This window comes from Nomia melanderi, chromosome 4 (genome assembly GCF_051020985.1).
Source record: "Nomia melanderi isolate GNS246 chromosome 4, iyNomMela1, whole genome shotgun sequence".
Lineage (NCBI taxonomy): Eukaryota > Metazoa > Arthropoda > Insecta > Hymenoptera > Halictidae > Nomia > Nomia melanderi.
The window spans coordinates 11707128-11722065 of record NC_135002.1 but is presented as its reverse complement, the minus strand read 5'-3'; the positions used below and the strand labels follow the sequence as shown (position 1 = coordinate 11722065).

The 14938-nt window shown below is 31.1% G+C and overlaps 1 protein-coding gene across 1 annotated transcript in view; it reads right to left on the bottom strand.

Annotated features, from left to right (window-relative positions):
• The window catches only part of pot (zona pellucida domain protein papillote), a 42701-nt gene that overhangs the window by 17906 nt on the left and 9857 nt on the right, over window positions 1-14938 (bottom strand). The window contains exon 2 of the mRNA XM_031973029.2: window positions 3939-4018. The gene's annotated coding sequence lies outside the window, so the exon portion shown is untranslated. The remainder of the gene's footprint in view (window positions 1-3938; window positions 4019-14938) is intronic.

Genomic DNA, 14938 nt, shown 5'->3' with positions numbered 1-14938 from the left:
TTTTATTATAGAATTTTTGCGTGTGATAAAGGAACATGGACATATGTATGTTACATATGGAATGGTCCCAAACTTTTGATCGACAGTATATATTTGATTGTCTGTGAGGTTACAAGGCGGAACGGCGCAAGTTACAGGTTTTCACTTTCAAGATTCCGCAGTCTCAACTTTTGTATACGAATTCTTTGTTACTGACTCATCACGAATCAGATTTTATTAAATTGTTTGCTCAATTTGTAGAATAACAGATTCTTCAGTGATTTTCGTGATTTTTAAATATCAAATCAATATTTTGAGCTACATTTTTATAAAAATGTTCGACTTTTTTAGTTTCCGAGATAATGAAAAAAACTGTTGATACAATTGAATCTTACCCATGCGTGTTAATATTTGTAAGAGGAAAGGTATTGCCCACGAATAACTGATATAATGATAATTCAAATGACTGATCAGCGCGACCTTCAGTTAGGAAACAAAGGTGGTTCGTATAATACGTAAGTATAATATTTGTAAGAGAAGGAAATTAATCAAAATATCGATTTCCACTTCTCATGTAATGCAAACAATTCGGAATAAATAGAGAAAAATGAATATGTTTATTAACTTAACATTTGTGGAAACTGTGAATATCGTATTTAATAAAAATAAATCAAACAAATATTATTGAAAGTGCTTTTGAAAAAGAATTTCTGTTCCTTTGTTCTTTAGTGCAGGATTTAAGCGTGACACATCATTGTTCGTCGAATTCGTATTAACCAGTTAATTGCGTTTGACGGGTAAACACGTCATCTTAAAGCTGTGAATGATACTAATTCCATCAACGACAAATTCTTTACTTTTTCAGATAAACATGTAATTCTTCTTTGCTTTGTCTTGGCTTTTTATTGAAATATACGCTAGGTGCATTCGTTCTGCGTTTGACGAGCACAGATTTCATTTTATTGCGTGCAAAACAAGAGATTTTTTCAACTAAATTCCACAGTTAATAGGTTAATCGTTAGTTGGTATAAGTAAATGCTTGCAATTGTATCGATTGCGTACACCGATACTTTTTTCTCTCGTCGTAAATCGTTTCCACTTACGGAAAAAGGATTTAAGGATACGGTAATGGCTAACAGAAATAGTCGCTGTATTAATTAACCGATCTTCCTGGCGAGTGCGTAGCTGCGTGATTCAGCGTCGTCGTCATTCAATCTAAATTCGCTTGAACACATGCAGTCACCGCTTCCTGTGTGCGACGGGATCATCCTGTTGACGGGATTCTTATGTGCAAGCTGAGGATTTTTATGCTTTTACGGTTTAAACAGATTCCCGCGAAGGAAAACAATAGTAAAATGGAAACTTTACCAAAGTTAAACAGAACTTTAACACCAAACTATCAAACCAGTCAAAATGACTCGTGCTGATTTCCTCTCTTTGAAATGATTAAAAAGATAACAGATGTTTTTCTGAGAAACGGTTAAAGAAATTGATTTAGCAATACGCAAACTGAATTGTAAATCAATTAAAGCTTCAACAGATGCTTCCCCTTCAACAGAGTTTGTGTACAATAATACAAATTTGTATAAGCACTCCAAATTTGGATAATTAAAATAATTTAACGAGATATGTTTATTAAATACAGAAGAACATTGGAATATGTTTTTTGATCGACTTCGAATGATTTCAAAGTAAATTTTAATTATTATCAATAGGGGACATATCAATATGCAATTTATTAATTATTCAAACATTCAATATTTCTTGTTAAGCAAATAAAATATTAATGGTTTCTGAATTATCTGCATCATTTTTCAATATCATACGTTACATTTATTAAGCACAATACTAGAAAGATGTATTAATTTAAAATAATTTTTAGTTTCTTGATAAAAGTGTTTTATTTGAGATGAGCTATTTAACCATACTTTCCAAAATACAGTGTAAAAAATATTTTAGTATAAATAATTTTCAAGGTCATCGATATTTTCTTACATATAAAAGTGTGCGTTCTTTTATTCAGACTGTACTTAACATCAACGTGCATTAAAACATGCATAGTGAAATGCACCTTGAAATCACCTTTAACTTCTAAAATCAATTTATAACTTACTGTATATGAATTTGCATATGCACGTGCAAAGTAACCGTTTCTTTCGTGGGATTTCTTTGCCAATTACGTTCACAACAGCTATTTTAGCGTGATTAGTTTAGAGGAAAGGAAATTCTACGCTAATTATAAGTCTAGTTTTACTATAAAGATTAAATTAATATTGGTAACAGAAAAGAAGTATTATTTTCGACTTAAAAGAAACAAACAATATAAATATTCCTTCATGTTAATTAAAAATTTTCAGAATTAGTCTGCACTGATATTATAAGACAAAGCTTTAATAACATAAGAAGGGTTACGTCAAATCAGTTGGCTACTGAGATGCTCCACTGCAGAGAAGAGGGCTAAGAACGAAAGTTAAACAAAGAAATTAAGCGTGAATTACAAAAATGTAATACCAGTAACTTGACCATAAAATAATCAGATTGTTGATTCATCGTCAATCTTCTCAAAGGTAACATCAACAGTGGTCCTAATTTTTCATTAGGGGCTGCACGTTATTTGCCTTTTTTGAATATAGATTAACCCTTCGCGGACGAGAATATTTTAAACTCGTAAAAACTGTTTCCATAAAAGATTGAAAGATACTTCGAAATCTTAAATATTAGAAGAAAAGAAAACCTCCTATCAATTTCTCATTATCATTAGAATAATTAAATCACTCATTCACAGCTTTCGATTTTAGATACGACTGCTCGAAGTTGTCATTACGACATTCAACCGTAAAGAGTTAAAAATTGTTTTCCTATTATCAGTCGTTAACCGTTAGATCATATCATAGCGTAGATATAAAAAGAAGCATGAGATTTTGTTCTTTTTCTAATAAATAATTCACGATAAAATAGTTTGATCGAGCACAGTTGCGAAAGAAATCAACGGACAGGGGGTTAAAGGATCGTCGAGGGATCGAATGTCTTGTTCCGCGTCGCGTTCCAGCAGAGGTCAGGCGACATCGTGCCTTGTGATGAAATAGTTGCGCAATATACGGTATCTGGATACTTCCTGGCCTATCCGAAACCCTGTGCTGTTTGCGTACAGCGCGATCCAGGACCCCGAAGGAAAGTTGTGGCACGCTTCGATGCACTTGCACCGTTAGACGCCGCTAGAAGGTAATGTTCCCTTTATACAGAACCAGTAACGAGCCAGTATGCGCGTTTCGCCTGTTCGCTCCTCCCTTCTCCACTTGCGATTCCACTCGGATGGGCTTCGCTTCGAAGATGTCATTGCTCGGGCACGATTCGATTTGACCACGGATGTTTTATAAACGAAACCGTCGAAGTGGATTTTTAATAAAAATGAGAACCTGTGGAAATACGCTTTGGGCTCTTATAATAACAATGATAAATGAAAGCGATAAGAAAGATGAGTTCTAATGAAAATAAAGATATATGAAATAAGCTACTGACTCTTATGGCGGAAGTGAGGAATTTTAATGAAAATGATCTGTAACAATAGGATTTAAAATCTTATAATTACTTAGGTACATATTTTATTTTATCGGTCTGCTGATCTATAGTTTACGTGAACATCTTTATAGATGCAATTCAGGAACCAGTTAATGAACGAAAAGAATTCAACTAGTAAAACGGTGAGTTATCATTAACACTAGAACTACGGTACCCGACAAAATCACGGGTTTTAGTTTACTTATTCTGCAATTATTGATGCTTTAAAAGTTTCACTTAAATACTATAGTGTCTGAAGAAACTGAAAATAATCTATTCTTATAATTTTTAAATAGATTACATATCAATCGTATTAAATGCTCGGTAGTTATAATGTTAAAATACAAGTAAAAAATGATGTAACTTTCTGAAAGTCTCATAAAAATGGTTATTTCACTTACCTTTATCGTTTAGCCGCACAGATGATTCGAATCTTCCCCTTGTCCCTCGATCCTCGCTATAACAATCGCATGCCGGTGATCTGTAAACAATAAGTTATGTTTCTGAATTTTATGTTTCCATATAATATAATTCGTAATTTTATGATTTAAAATATTCTTTCAAAGTATTTGACATAATTTACTGGAATTCTTAATGTAACAATCAACTATATTGTACATTACGTAGCAAACATAATACCATCATCAACACTTTATTCCATTTATTGATTAAATAAAAATTGCAGATTAAAATGGTAATCAACAGATTATTCTCAATTAATGGATTTTTCTTCTTTAATCAATTTTTGTGGTACATGTTCGAACAATTTGTACTTCATTCCTCTTTATGTGTTTTCATTCATGTTGATTCGCACACGAGGCTCATTATCTTTCTTTACATAATGCGATCAACCTTGGAGATAAATCAATAATGCTTAATAAAAAACGATTAGGTTAGTGTCATTGTGAGGTGTGTACTACGAAGCTTTATTTTGGCCTCTCTAATTATTATACAGGGGATATAAACGAATCGGACGATGATTTAGCGAGATGAAGAATGACGTTGCATCGACCTCGGTCGTTTCCGGTCTCGCGCGCGCGCACGCTCTCTTCTTGCGGAGACCTCGACCGATTCTTTCGGTTCGATGATGACAACGAAGCGTTTGAGAGTAAAAGGAAGTTTCCTGGTACCTTTAGCGATCGCATGTTACCACTTTAAATATTATGGGATATTAATTGAAGCATTTGCATGAAATACATTGTACTTATTATAAATCGAAACTGTTATAATTAGACGAATTTCCATCTAGCTTCATATTTTCGTAGTTAAGAATATTATTTCCTATATTGATAATTCTAATAAATTGAAACAGAAGATTGTATAAAATTTCACTATATTTGATTTTATTTTTAATTTATTTGAATGTGAAATGAAAGATTGGAAGATATGAAATAAAAGATTGTACAGAACTTAATTCTATGTTATATTATTTTTATTTTTCTAAAGCTTATTCCAAGTTGTGGATTCATAATAGTTCGCAGTCTAGTTACAGAATATGTAAATGCAAGAAATGTGGCAATCATTAGATGACTCAACTAAACATGCCATACTTTACTTCTGCTCGTTTTGCACAGTACAGTATGTACTTTACTCCGACGTTATAAGAGTGCATATTTATACTTAATAAAGTGATACCATGTATTAGTAGCTAAAAGGTTAAAAGCTCAATATGCAGAAACGGAAAGACGTTTTCACCTAAAATTTAACACTTACATTTAACGTCAGTTGCAGTAAACTTGCATTTTCTACGGTTATATCTAACGATAATTACTTTTTTCTCATTTACGTCTTGTACTTCATGTGTGTATTTTAAAAATTCACAGATAACTTTATTTTATTTAGTCGGTTACATAAAAAAATAAAGTAATTCTGCTAGTTGTGGACAATAAATTGCAATTATCCAAGGTTTACTATATTCTAAAATTTTGTAAAAAATCGTAGATCGAAATGTTTATTGACAAATGCGATCACACGTGAGGAAAGTTGCTATTAGGTTTGTTTGCTTGTAGTCGTCAAAAAATGATGTTCAATGGAATTCTTATGTACAAAGAATAGGGTTTAGTACATGCAGTTTTTTTATCAAGTATACATAAACAGAGGAGTCCTTTGGAATAGTGAATTAGCTTAATATATTATTTAACTATTGTTTTTATAATACTTTCCGAGTATTATTAGCAACACTTAATGAAAAATGAAAAATGAAAAATGAAAAATGAAAAATGAAAAATGAGAAAACTCAAATTAGAAAAGAATTTATGTACAAATAATGCGTATTCTTATGTTCAAAACCTTCGTTGTACGAATAGCAGCTATCACTTCACATTTTATGTAATACCATAAAAGAAATCTAGGTTGCACATCATGATCAAGGTGGCCACAAAACGGTGCCATTACGCTTAATGCATTTTTTTTTCATTTCATTCCTAATATCCTACGTAAAGTGCGTCAGGACACTACTGCGATGAATTCGAATCTTTTACAGATTTAAAATAGTTTTATATGTATACTCATCTTTGTAAATAATAAAAAATAAACTCAATTTTTCAGTTTATAGAATGAAAAAATATTTTAAGTACATGTTATTCAGTTCAATAAGTATTGTGCGATTAATAATAGAATTATCGAGTATTTAATAAGATGTGACGTGTACTTTTTAACACAATTATAAGGTACTATAAATTTGTTTAAATTTTTGCTAATATTCATTGCGTTATGTAAATAAAAGTATTAATTTTTAATATAATGATGACTAATTAACATTTTCATGATATTAGTCTTTATAAAATGAGAATATTAAAATCAGTTATTTCTTATTTATACGATATTTCTAATATTAAATAAAATATTAATAATTCACATTTTTATAAAATAGGGTCTGCTTTGCTCTCTCAGTAAGTGTAAAGTTCCTATTGCAAATGTCATATACCACAAAAGATGATCCATTTAATTTAAACGAATTTAAACAAAGTGAAATCGCTATTTGTTTTACAGAAGTCAACTAAAACGGCGTGCAATATTTTATTTAGTCTGATTTATCCATTTGTAACTATTGTTGAAAGTACGTCTGACTATAGAGAGGCTAAAACTAGGACATTAATTTCCATACGACAAAAATAGTAAAATGAAAAAATGGTTCTGGGATCTACCACAGACACATTTATAGGGAATAAACAGAATATTGATTCATTGATTTTTAGTGAATAGAAGAGTCATAAAGTCTGGAACAAGTTTCCAACACATTTCAAACAGTGAGAAACTTCGCGACTGTTATAATAGACAACAACGAATTCCATTATAGAAATAGTTTTCTTACACTGAAGTTACATAAAAGCGTCCATAAAAATGATAAACGTGTACGTTCATTAATTTTATTATAAAAATTACTAAGATTATTCCGAAAAAGTGTTTCTCAATCAGGAAACATCATTAATGAATTTTAATAGAAATCATTCGTCGTTTGGTGATCTATAACTCCGTGTTCCAAAATTTTTTCATTAGAAATATTTATCATTTTCTGATGAAATATCGATGAAATTGTTTACAACTACCATAACGCCGATCGAACATAAATTAAGGAACAGAACCATGTACCTACTTTGATTTAATATTTCTCGTATTAATACATTATATGAAACTTAATATTGAATATTAAACATAATTTTGTTGCACGAATCTAAGTGATAACTGAGAGTCGTTTCTCGAGTACAAAGGATTAATTATTACCATTGTATTAAATTGTCTGCTTATTATTATATAATAATCGTGATGCAATTGTATTATTCAATATATGCTAATGCACTTTGAAGAGACCTTTTGCGAAGGAAACGTAGAGAAATTGAACGCATTAAGCAACGAAAGTTGCTGGAAGGGTTTTGCTAAAATGGAGTAGGAAAGGTTTAAAGTGAAATTCATGTTGAAACTAAGAATAAAAGTTTTCGAGGAACCTCCATACTTTTATGGTTCTTAAAATGTCAGCGGATGTTCCGTTTTTGGAGCTTCCAAGGTTTCAACGGAACAGTAGACATACTTTCGAATAAAATGAGCGAAGGTATCGAATCCCTCCCACTCTTCCGCGCCCTCTTTTTTCTGTTTACTTTCGAATTATTACTTACGTAACAAGAGAACGCATTTTTAATAAGGTTGTTTGGTTCTCTGGCCTGAAAATAAATACCAATGAAACTGTATATTTAATGTGCCAACTGGTTCACGAATATTTAGGCAGATTCACATGTTTACATATTCATTTGTAAAGGTGATAATCAGAAATTTATTTCTCCAATTAATACTTTCCAATTCTTTCGTTTTAAATCAAATATTTTGACATACTGCCTGAGTACGTAAAATGACAAGTGATAATTATGTAATTGTGAAGAACAGCTGTGTCTTAAGAAAAAATCAAGGTACAAAACATTTCTTTCCCGGTTCTTTGTTACCGGATTTAGTGAAAGGTACATAAGGAAGCTAATTACAAATTAGTCTGCACTAATTAGACGACACGTATTATGCAGCTTACGGTAAATGTGAATGTATAAAAGATGATCCAATCAGACTTTTGATATTGTTAACCTAAAATTTTATTTAATCCCGAAAATAATAATATATTTATCGTATCCGTTGTTTCAAAAGTCAACGATGTCTGATACTTGACTTAACGCCAGCTGCATGAAAATTTGGAAATTGGAGGAAATTTTGTTATCTTATTTGAAAAAACTTTCTATAAAGTCATACATAAAATGATGTCATTGAATTTGTCCTGGCATAATTTATGTGTTTTAATCGATTCTAGACGTTTCTGACTATTTAATTTTGATATGTGAGGCTTCTTCTGATTTTTATATAATTATAGACAAACTCGTTCAGTCATGAAAAAGTTTTTAATATTAGCTTTTATAAATTCCTATTAATTCTTCTATTGTAAAATCTATTTGACTCACCATTTTTTTTACTGTGTAGAAAGATTTACTTTCCGAAAACTGTTTTGTAACATTTAGTTTTCACGTTGAAATATTTGTTTGCATTTATCGTCCAATTCGTTATTAAAACTTAGTTTACGAACAGCCCAATGTTTTGTTTTTAATTTTTCTGCAACTCTACAGTGACACATATTTAATCGAACTCTTCTTAATCATAATAGTGTCGTTCCATTTTTTTACTTTTCTTAAAGCATTACTATGTACACATATGGTACATTTTATGTGAGTGAAATGGTTATTCTTTTACATTTTCATTTATTTACATATTTAAGTAAATACTCTGTATCATTTTTTAGTTTGGAACTCCATGATTTATTAGAAAACATAACTGAAATGCACGTTGCGTTTTTATTCCCAGATATTTATGTTTGTGTTTATTATAGACAGCTACATATTGCCGACAATTTTCACTTTCTACAAAGTATACGGTTAATTTCCTGTGTAATCGTTTGATGTTCGACGTGTCAATGGAAGAAATGAGATTCTATTAAATTTTCCTTTCTATAAGTCAGTCCATAAACATGTACCATTCTGGTGAAATAACCGGATTCGTGTAACGAATGCAGTTTATTATATAACACGTTGACTGTCGAACCACTAGGTATCCATAATAACTCCACAAAATCAGAGAAATTTATTGCACGAAAGAAAAACTGGAAAATTAAAATTCAGCATAGCAACTTCTTACATTTAAGATGTCAACAAAATTTGATTCATTAAATACAATACACAAAAAATTAAGTCTCATCAATGTATTTTATTATTCATGTACGATGATTGTGGCACTGAGTGTATTAAAAAAGTGTAATCATTTAAGAAATGATATCCTCAAATTAAAGGATAAAGAGTCGAGTACAGTAAACACATTTAAACTTTTTTATTTCTCCTAAAAGTGAAAAACAGTTTAAAAGAAACCCGATTTCTTATGCAAAGTGAGGATAAAATGGCAAACTTATATTTTCTTAATAAGAAATATCGATTATTTAATACGATAGACAAGTATTTCTTATAAAAATTACAACGCAGAAATATATTATCAAAAATATATTGTACCGAAAAGGTTATATCAAGTTTCTGCTAACATTTATTACATTATGCAAATGAAACTATTAATTATTGAGATAGTTGAGTATACTCAATAAGTTTATATCAATAATTGCGAAATGGGAAAATTAGGGCCAGTGCTTTCAGTTAATATCGCAGCTCTAATGAAACAAAGCCATTAACTAAAGCAGTGCACTCGTATTCTCAGTCAAATAAAAATTACTACCACTTGTCGGAACTTTTCAACTATCTGAAAAAACGAAACATAGGAAGTAGTAAAAATACTACAGCAACTCCTATCAACTCGAACAGTTTAGCACGAGCTTAACTTTGCCCCATCGCTGGCAATACGGCGACGCGACGACTCGTCGATAAACGGTTCAGAAGAAAGCAGTCCAGTTGAATTGTCTTGTCAATCACGTTCTAAGTCGCCAAACCAGCCTAATCCGTCGATCGTACACGTACATTTCGTGTAGGTGCCGTGTACGTGTCTGTAATTTGCGATTCACCGAGGAATGTTGCGTTGCGAGTTGGCTCCCACACGATTGTTCCTTCTTGGTACCCGAGGAGGTCGGTGCATCTTGGCCTTGGTACGAATGCCGTCGATGGATATCACGATTCTAATCGGACCTCATCAAATAAAGTGACGTGGAAAAAGAAATAGATAAAGTGTTTTAACCGTCTCATCGAAACCATTTCAATTATACAATGACGAGCTGTGGCAAATTGTAGCAGACGAATCGAACGGGGTGTTAATCTTTTGCGGCCCGAATGAATTACTCCTATTCCCAGTAATCCGAGAATGAATTGTATTTTACGAAGGTAAGGAAGATATTTATTGAATTACAATTGTTCCCAGCTCGAGACTTACTAAATAATAAAATAACAAAAAAATGAACAAAATAAATGGTAATTCACTGATAAAGGAAAAGTGGAAGATCTCTCCAATCGGTTGACTGAGTGTTAAGATGACATGTACAAGTATTTTCGTGAAGCAGTGCATAATCAAGAAGAAAGTCGATTAACATGGAAAAATAAGTCGAAAAAAGAGAATAAAATTTTCTTACGAGAGACCTCATTCCTAAGATAATTGACTCTGAATGTTTGACACGCATGAATTGCTATTGACAGGAAGTGGAAGTTGCAAGTTATGAACAGACACATTTATTCCTGTTCAATATTATACACACGCGACGAATCTTCAAACGTGATTATCTCAAACACGAAGCATTATACGAAAAAATGTTATTTTATATTCTCTACTTCGTTCTATATATAGAATAATTTAATAATACATTCATATTAATTTAATAATAAATTTCTTTTCCGATTGTCATTATCTTGTATACAATTTCAGAGTTCGCAAAATATAATCTGGTTTTGTATTAAAACTGGCAATTATCATAAGGACTACCTACTTTACAAATATTCTTGTATACCACGAATTTTAAACTAATTTGCTTCGCTCAAGGTATTACCATGAAAATTAATTTCTGTGTTTCGAAGAAATAGTTATAGTAATATAGAAATTAATATAGAAGTTAATATAGAAATAGTTAGTTGTAGAATTGTCTGTTTCTAAACATGGGAAAATGTTATTTTTTACTTGATATTGTAGTATAAAATATGATTGCTGAAATACGAAAATATATTTTCGTTGATAAATTTAATCTTCATTGAAAATAGTCTTAAACGCAAGCTTGTGATGTTAAGTTAGCTTTATCTTTTTAACTTTGCGTATAGGAATTATTTTTTCTATTTCTATGTATTAAAATATGAGGAAATCTGTTTCTGTTCAATCTCGTAGAAAAGGACAAGTCCTATGGTTATGCCATAAGAATTTAATTTTGTGCTTTGTATTTATGTTTCATTGTTTGTAAGTTATAGCTGTGTACAATAAAATTAGTCCTTTGTTCTATGAAAATGCAATTTGACATTTCACGTATCCTTTGTGTCATCTCTGTTATATTCGCTCTGTTGCATAGGATGATTTTGTGTTTATGAATGGCACTGTCACAGTTTCGACTGTGATGTATGGTGTGCAGACGTATGGAGTATCATTTGCTTTTAAATATAAGTTGATATCCTTGCGTTATTGCGTAGGTAGATTCGCATGCTGTAATTTCTAATTTTTCATAACCCTTTAATCTTGTATTTTTTTTAAATTAGCAATTTACAATTTTAGTAATTTTGAAGATTATTTTAAAATGGTACTGTTATACTAATAAGTTCCTTTAAGAATATGTAATTAATAATTGAAGTACCTTTCGATTATTCGATATATTCGATTGACAATTCAAATGTAATAATTGATTCGACTACAAACCATCTTTTACAATCGTTAATTATTATCGACTTAAATGGAAATCGCGATAATTAAAATGAGCTTTAATTGGTAATCATAAATTACTATTTGCAATCGGATAATTAATATTGTGATTTGTAAATTATTTATTCGTAAGTATTTCTAGATATTTATTTATAGATGATCAACATAAATGCTAAACTGATAAATAGAACAAGACTTTCTGACCAACTCGAAAAATTCATTTCATCGAAAACTGATAAATCAGTTTCAATACTAAAATAAGATTCATTTCATCGTTTTCAGCGTAGAATAATTCATCCATGGCACATTTATGTAAGGCTAATTCCAGAGGCGATAACCATATTTTCAACGCATTCACATGAAGACTAAAAGAAATTAGAACACCAGTTTTAATAAATATTTTATTAGCTAAAGCAAAGTTTACTTGACTTCCATATAAACTTTAAATTACTTTACAAACTAATCAAAATTCCAAAAAATTATGTAATAGAATATTAACATAACAAAAAGAATCAGAATTACACATAAAACAATCGATTATAACTGTAATTATAGCAATTGTTTATGCAAAATAATTGAACTGGCCATCCCCCATGCGATCATCTTCCCGGAATTAACATATTCACTCCTATGTTGTAAAAGGCTGTTATAAAAAATGATATTCGTTTCATCAAAAATACGTAAATCGTTGTTAATGTGACCAGTATTTTTCAGTGATACGATCGGGTGTACAACGTCATAAATAGGTACACTAATCGCGAGGTAATCGATAAGAGAGAAAATGAATCTCGGGGAAATATCGAATCGATGGAAAAACGAATGTGGCGAGCGTAACAAGAGTGACGTTAACACCCGGCCTGCTTGAAAGTCTAAGAGACAGGCATCGAGCCTTTAAAGTCGAACCAGTATTCGAAGGAGACAACGTCGTCGTCTCATTGCGCAAACCCCCGACTTTCACTGGGCACGCACACGCCAGACCCGGCCTGTGTATGCGCCAATGCCCTTGCACGGGGAACGCTTTAAAATATGCTTAACAATTTTCGATCTCTGACGCGATAATAAATTTAACCGGGATTCTCAAAATTCTTTATGATTTTGTGTTCATATACTCTTTTTGCCTCCTTTTAAACGTGCAAATTGCTGGATGAATATAATCCCTATATAAGACTTTATAATGGTATTTACATCTTTTTGCGCGATTTTGCATCCGTGATTTTGCATTCTACTTGCCTTCGATGTGATGGCAATACAAGCAGAATTCAAAATGTCCCTTTGTTCGTTTTTCGTTTTCTTTTCGCTGCATATGAATGTAGGACGTTGTATGGCCATGATGCTCATCAAGTGTGTCAGTATTATCTAATGGTCAGATGAATTGAGGACTCCGCATTTGATATAGAATTAATGAAATACCTAATAATCTGATTCATTCGATATAATAAATGAAAATTGTATTGATCAAGAATTTTAGTGTACGATCAATTTCTTGAGCTGTTGTTGTTTTGGGGGTTATTTTTGGAATATACGGTGTTTTGTTTTTTTATGTGGGAAATAATTTAAAACAGTCTCATTCGCGCGTCAGTGTGTAATTATGGCCTTATAACATAAGTTGATAAAACTTTTATTTAGTAGATGTTTTTCGTTAACTTTCATTTAATAAAACTCCTGTCGCATTAACACTGGAAGAGAAGTTTTGTTAATTTTCATCAAAATAAATACTTTATGTTTTATACTCTTGCAATTGCAATAATTATATCAAATTTAAAATATATTTACAAATATATCATGTTTAGACTTCACTTTTGAATGTTTTCCGTCGAAAATAATCAAATATTTACTGTTAATTTAATTATTGTAAACAAACAGTATGATAAATAATGTACTATTTTCTTTTGTTAAGAAAAAAATCATTTAATTTGATGTGATTGCTTATCTAAAGCAACTTAGTTTTGAACGCTATTATGTGTGTTTTTAACAATACACAAATATTTACAAACGACGTTTACCAAGTATAAACTTACGAGAAGTATAAACTCTCTTCGAGGTACGTAAATGAGTGACGTAACAGAGGAAGCGTTAGTACTCATTCGCGTACTCAAATTTTTAAGAGTTAACTGCTCAATTAGTTCGTGTAATATAAAAAGGAAAATACATTTCAAAAGGAATATTAAAGTTATTCTTTGAAAATAACCACTACGTTCTAACATTGTTTGCAAATCATTTTTACAGAAATATGTTCGAAAACTTATTCTGTCGTTCAATAAATACTCAGGACTAATTGCAATATCGATGCTCCTAAAAATTTATCCAATGTCCATTCTGGACAAATCGTAAAAGTACGTTGAAGATATTAAATAAAATATTCCTAATGCATTGTGTCCCAACATTTTGCTAACATTGAAGCTAACTTCACGAGAGGGTCGCACAAATAACATACCGATACTGTCAGGTATCGCATGTTGGTTCACTTTTAAAGTATCCCCTGTTCACGTTCCGGATCAATGGCTATCAACTGGAGAATTTAATCGGTTAGCTGAACAATTAAAAATAAACTTATGGTAGTTTATTTTTAAATTGTTCGGTCAAAATTTAAAACAAATAATCTCGACGAGTATGTTCAAAGTTCGTTTGCGGTAACTTTCCATTTGTTTTACCCGCTTCGTTTTTTTAAACGACCCCCTTAGTAAATATGTATTTACAAAACAGAAAAATGTTTACAAATATGAATTAACACTGGCATTTCTATTTTTCTTAGTTTACTTCCTCATTTTTTTTGTTTATTATTCCTTTCGTATTTTGATTTGTAGCATTATCAACTTAGACGCCTTTAATCACTATGTTGCAAAATTTCTTGATGCATTTCTCCATAGTGTTGCGCATTATTATAGCTCCAATCTCGTGAGTAAAGAATCTCTTCCTCCATATAACACTGTTACACTCGTTGCAGGATCATATGAGCCGTGTTATTTGAAAGTGATATGAGTCTACTTTCTCTTGTTCCAGGATTCTGAATATTTTGCATTGTCTTCTTTTTCAAACATGTTTCCTTATGTTAATA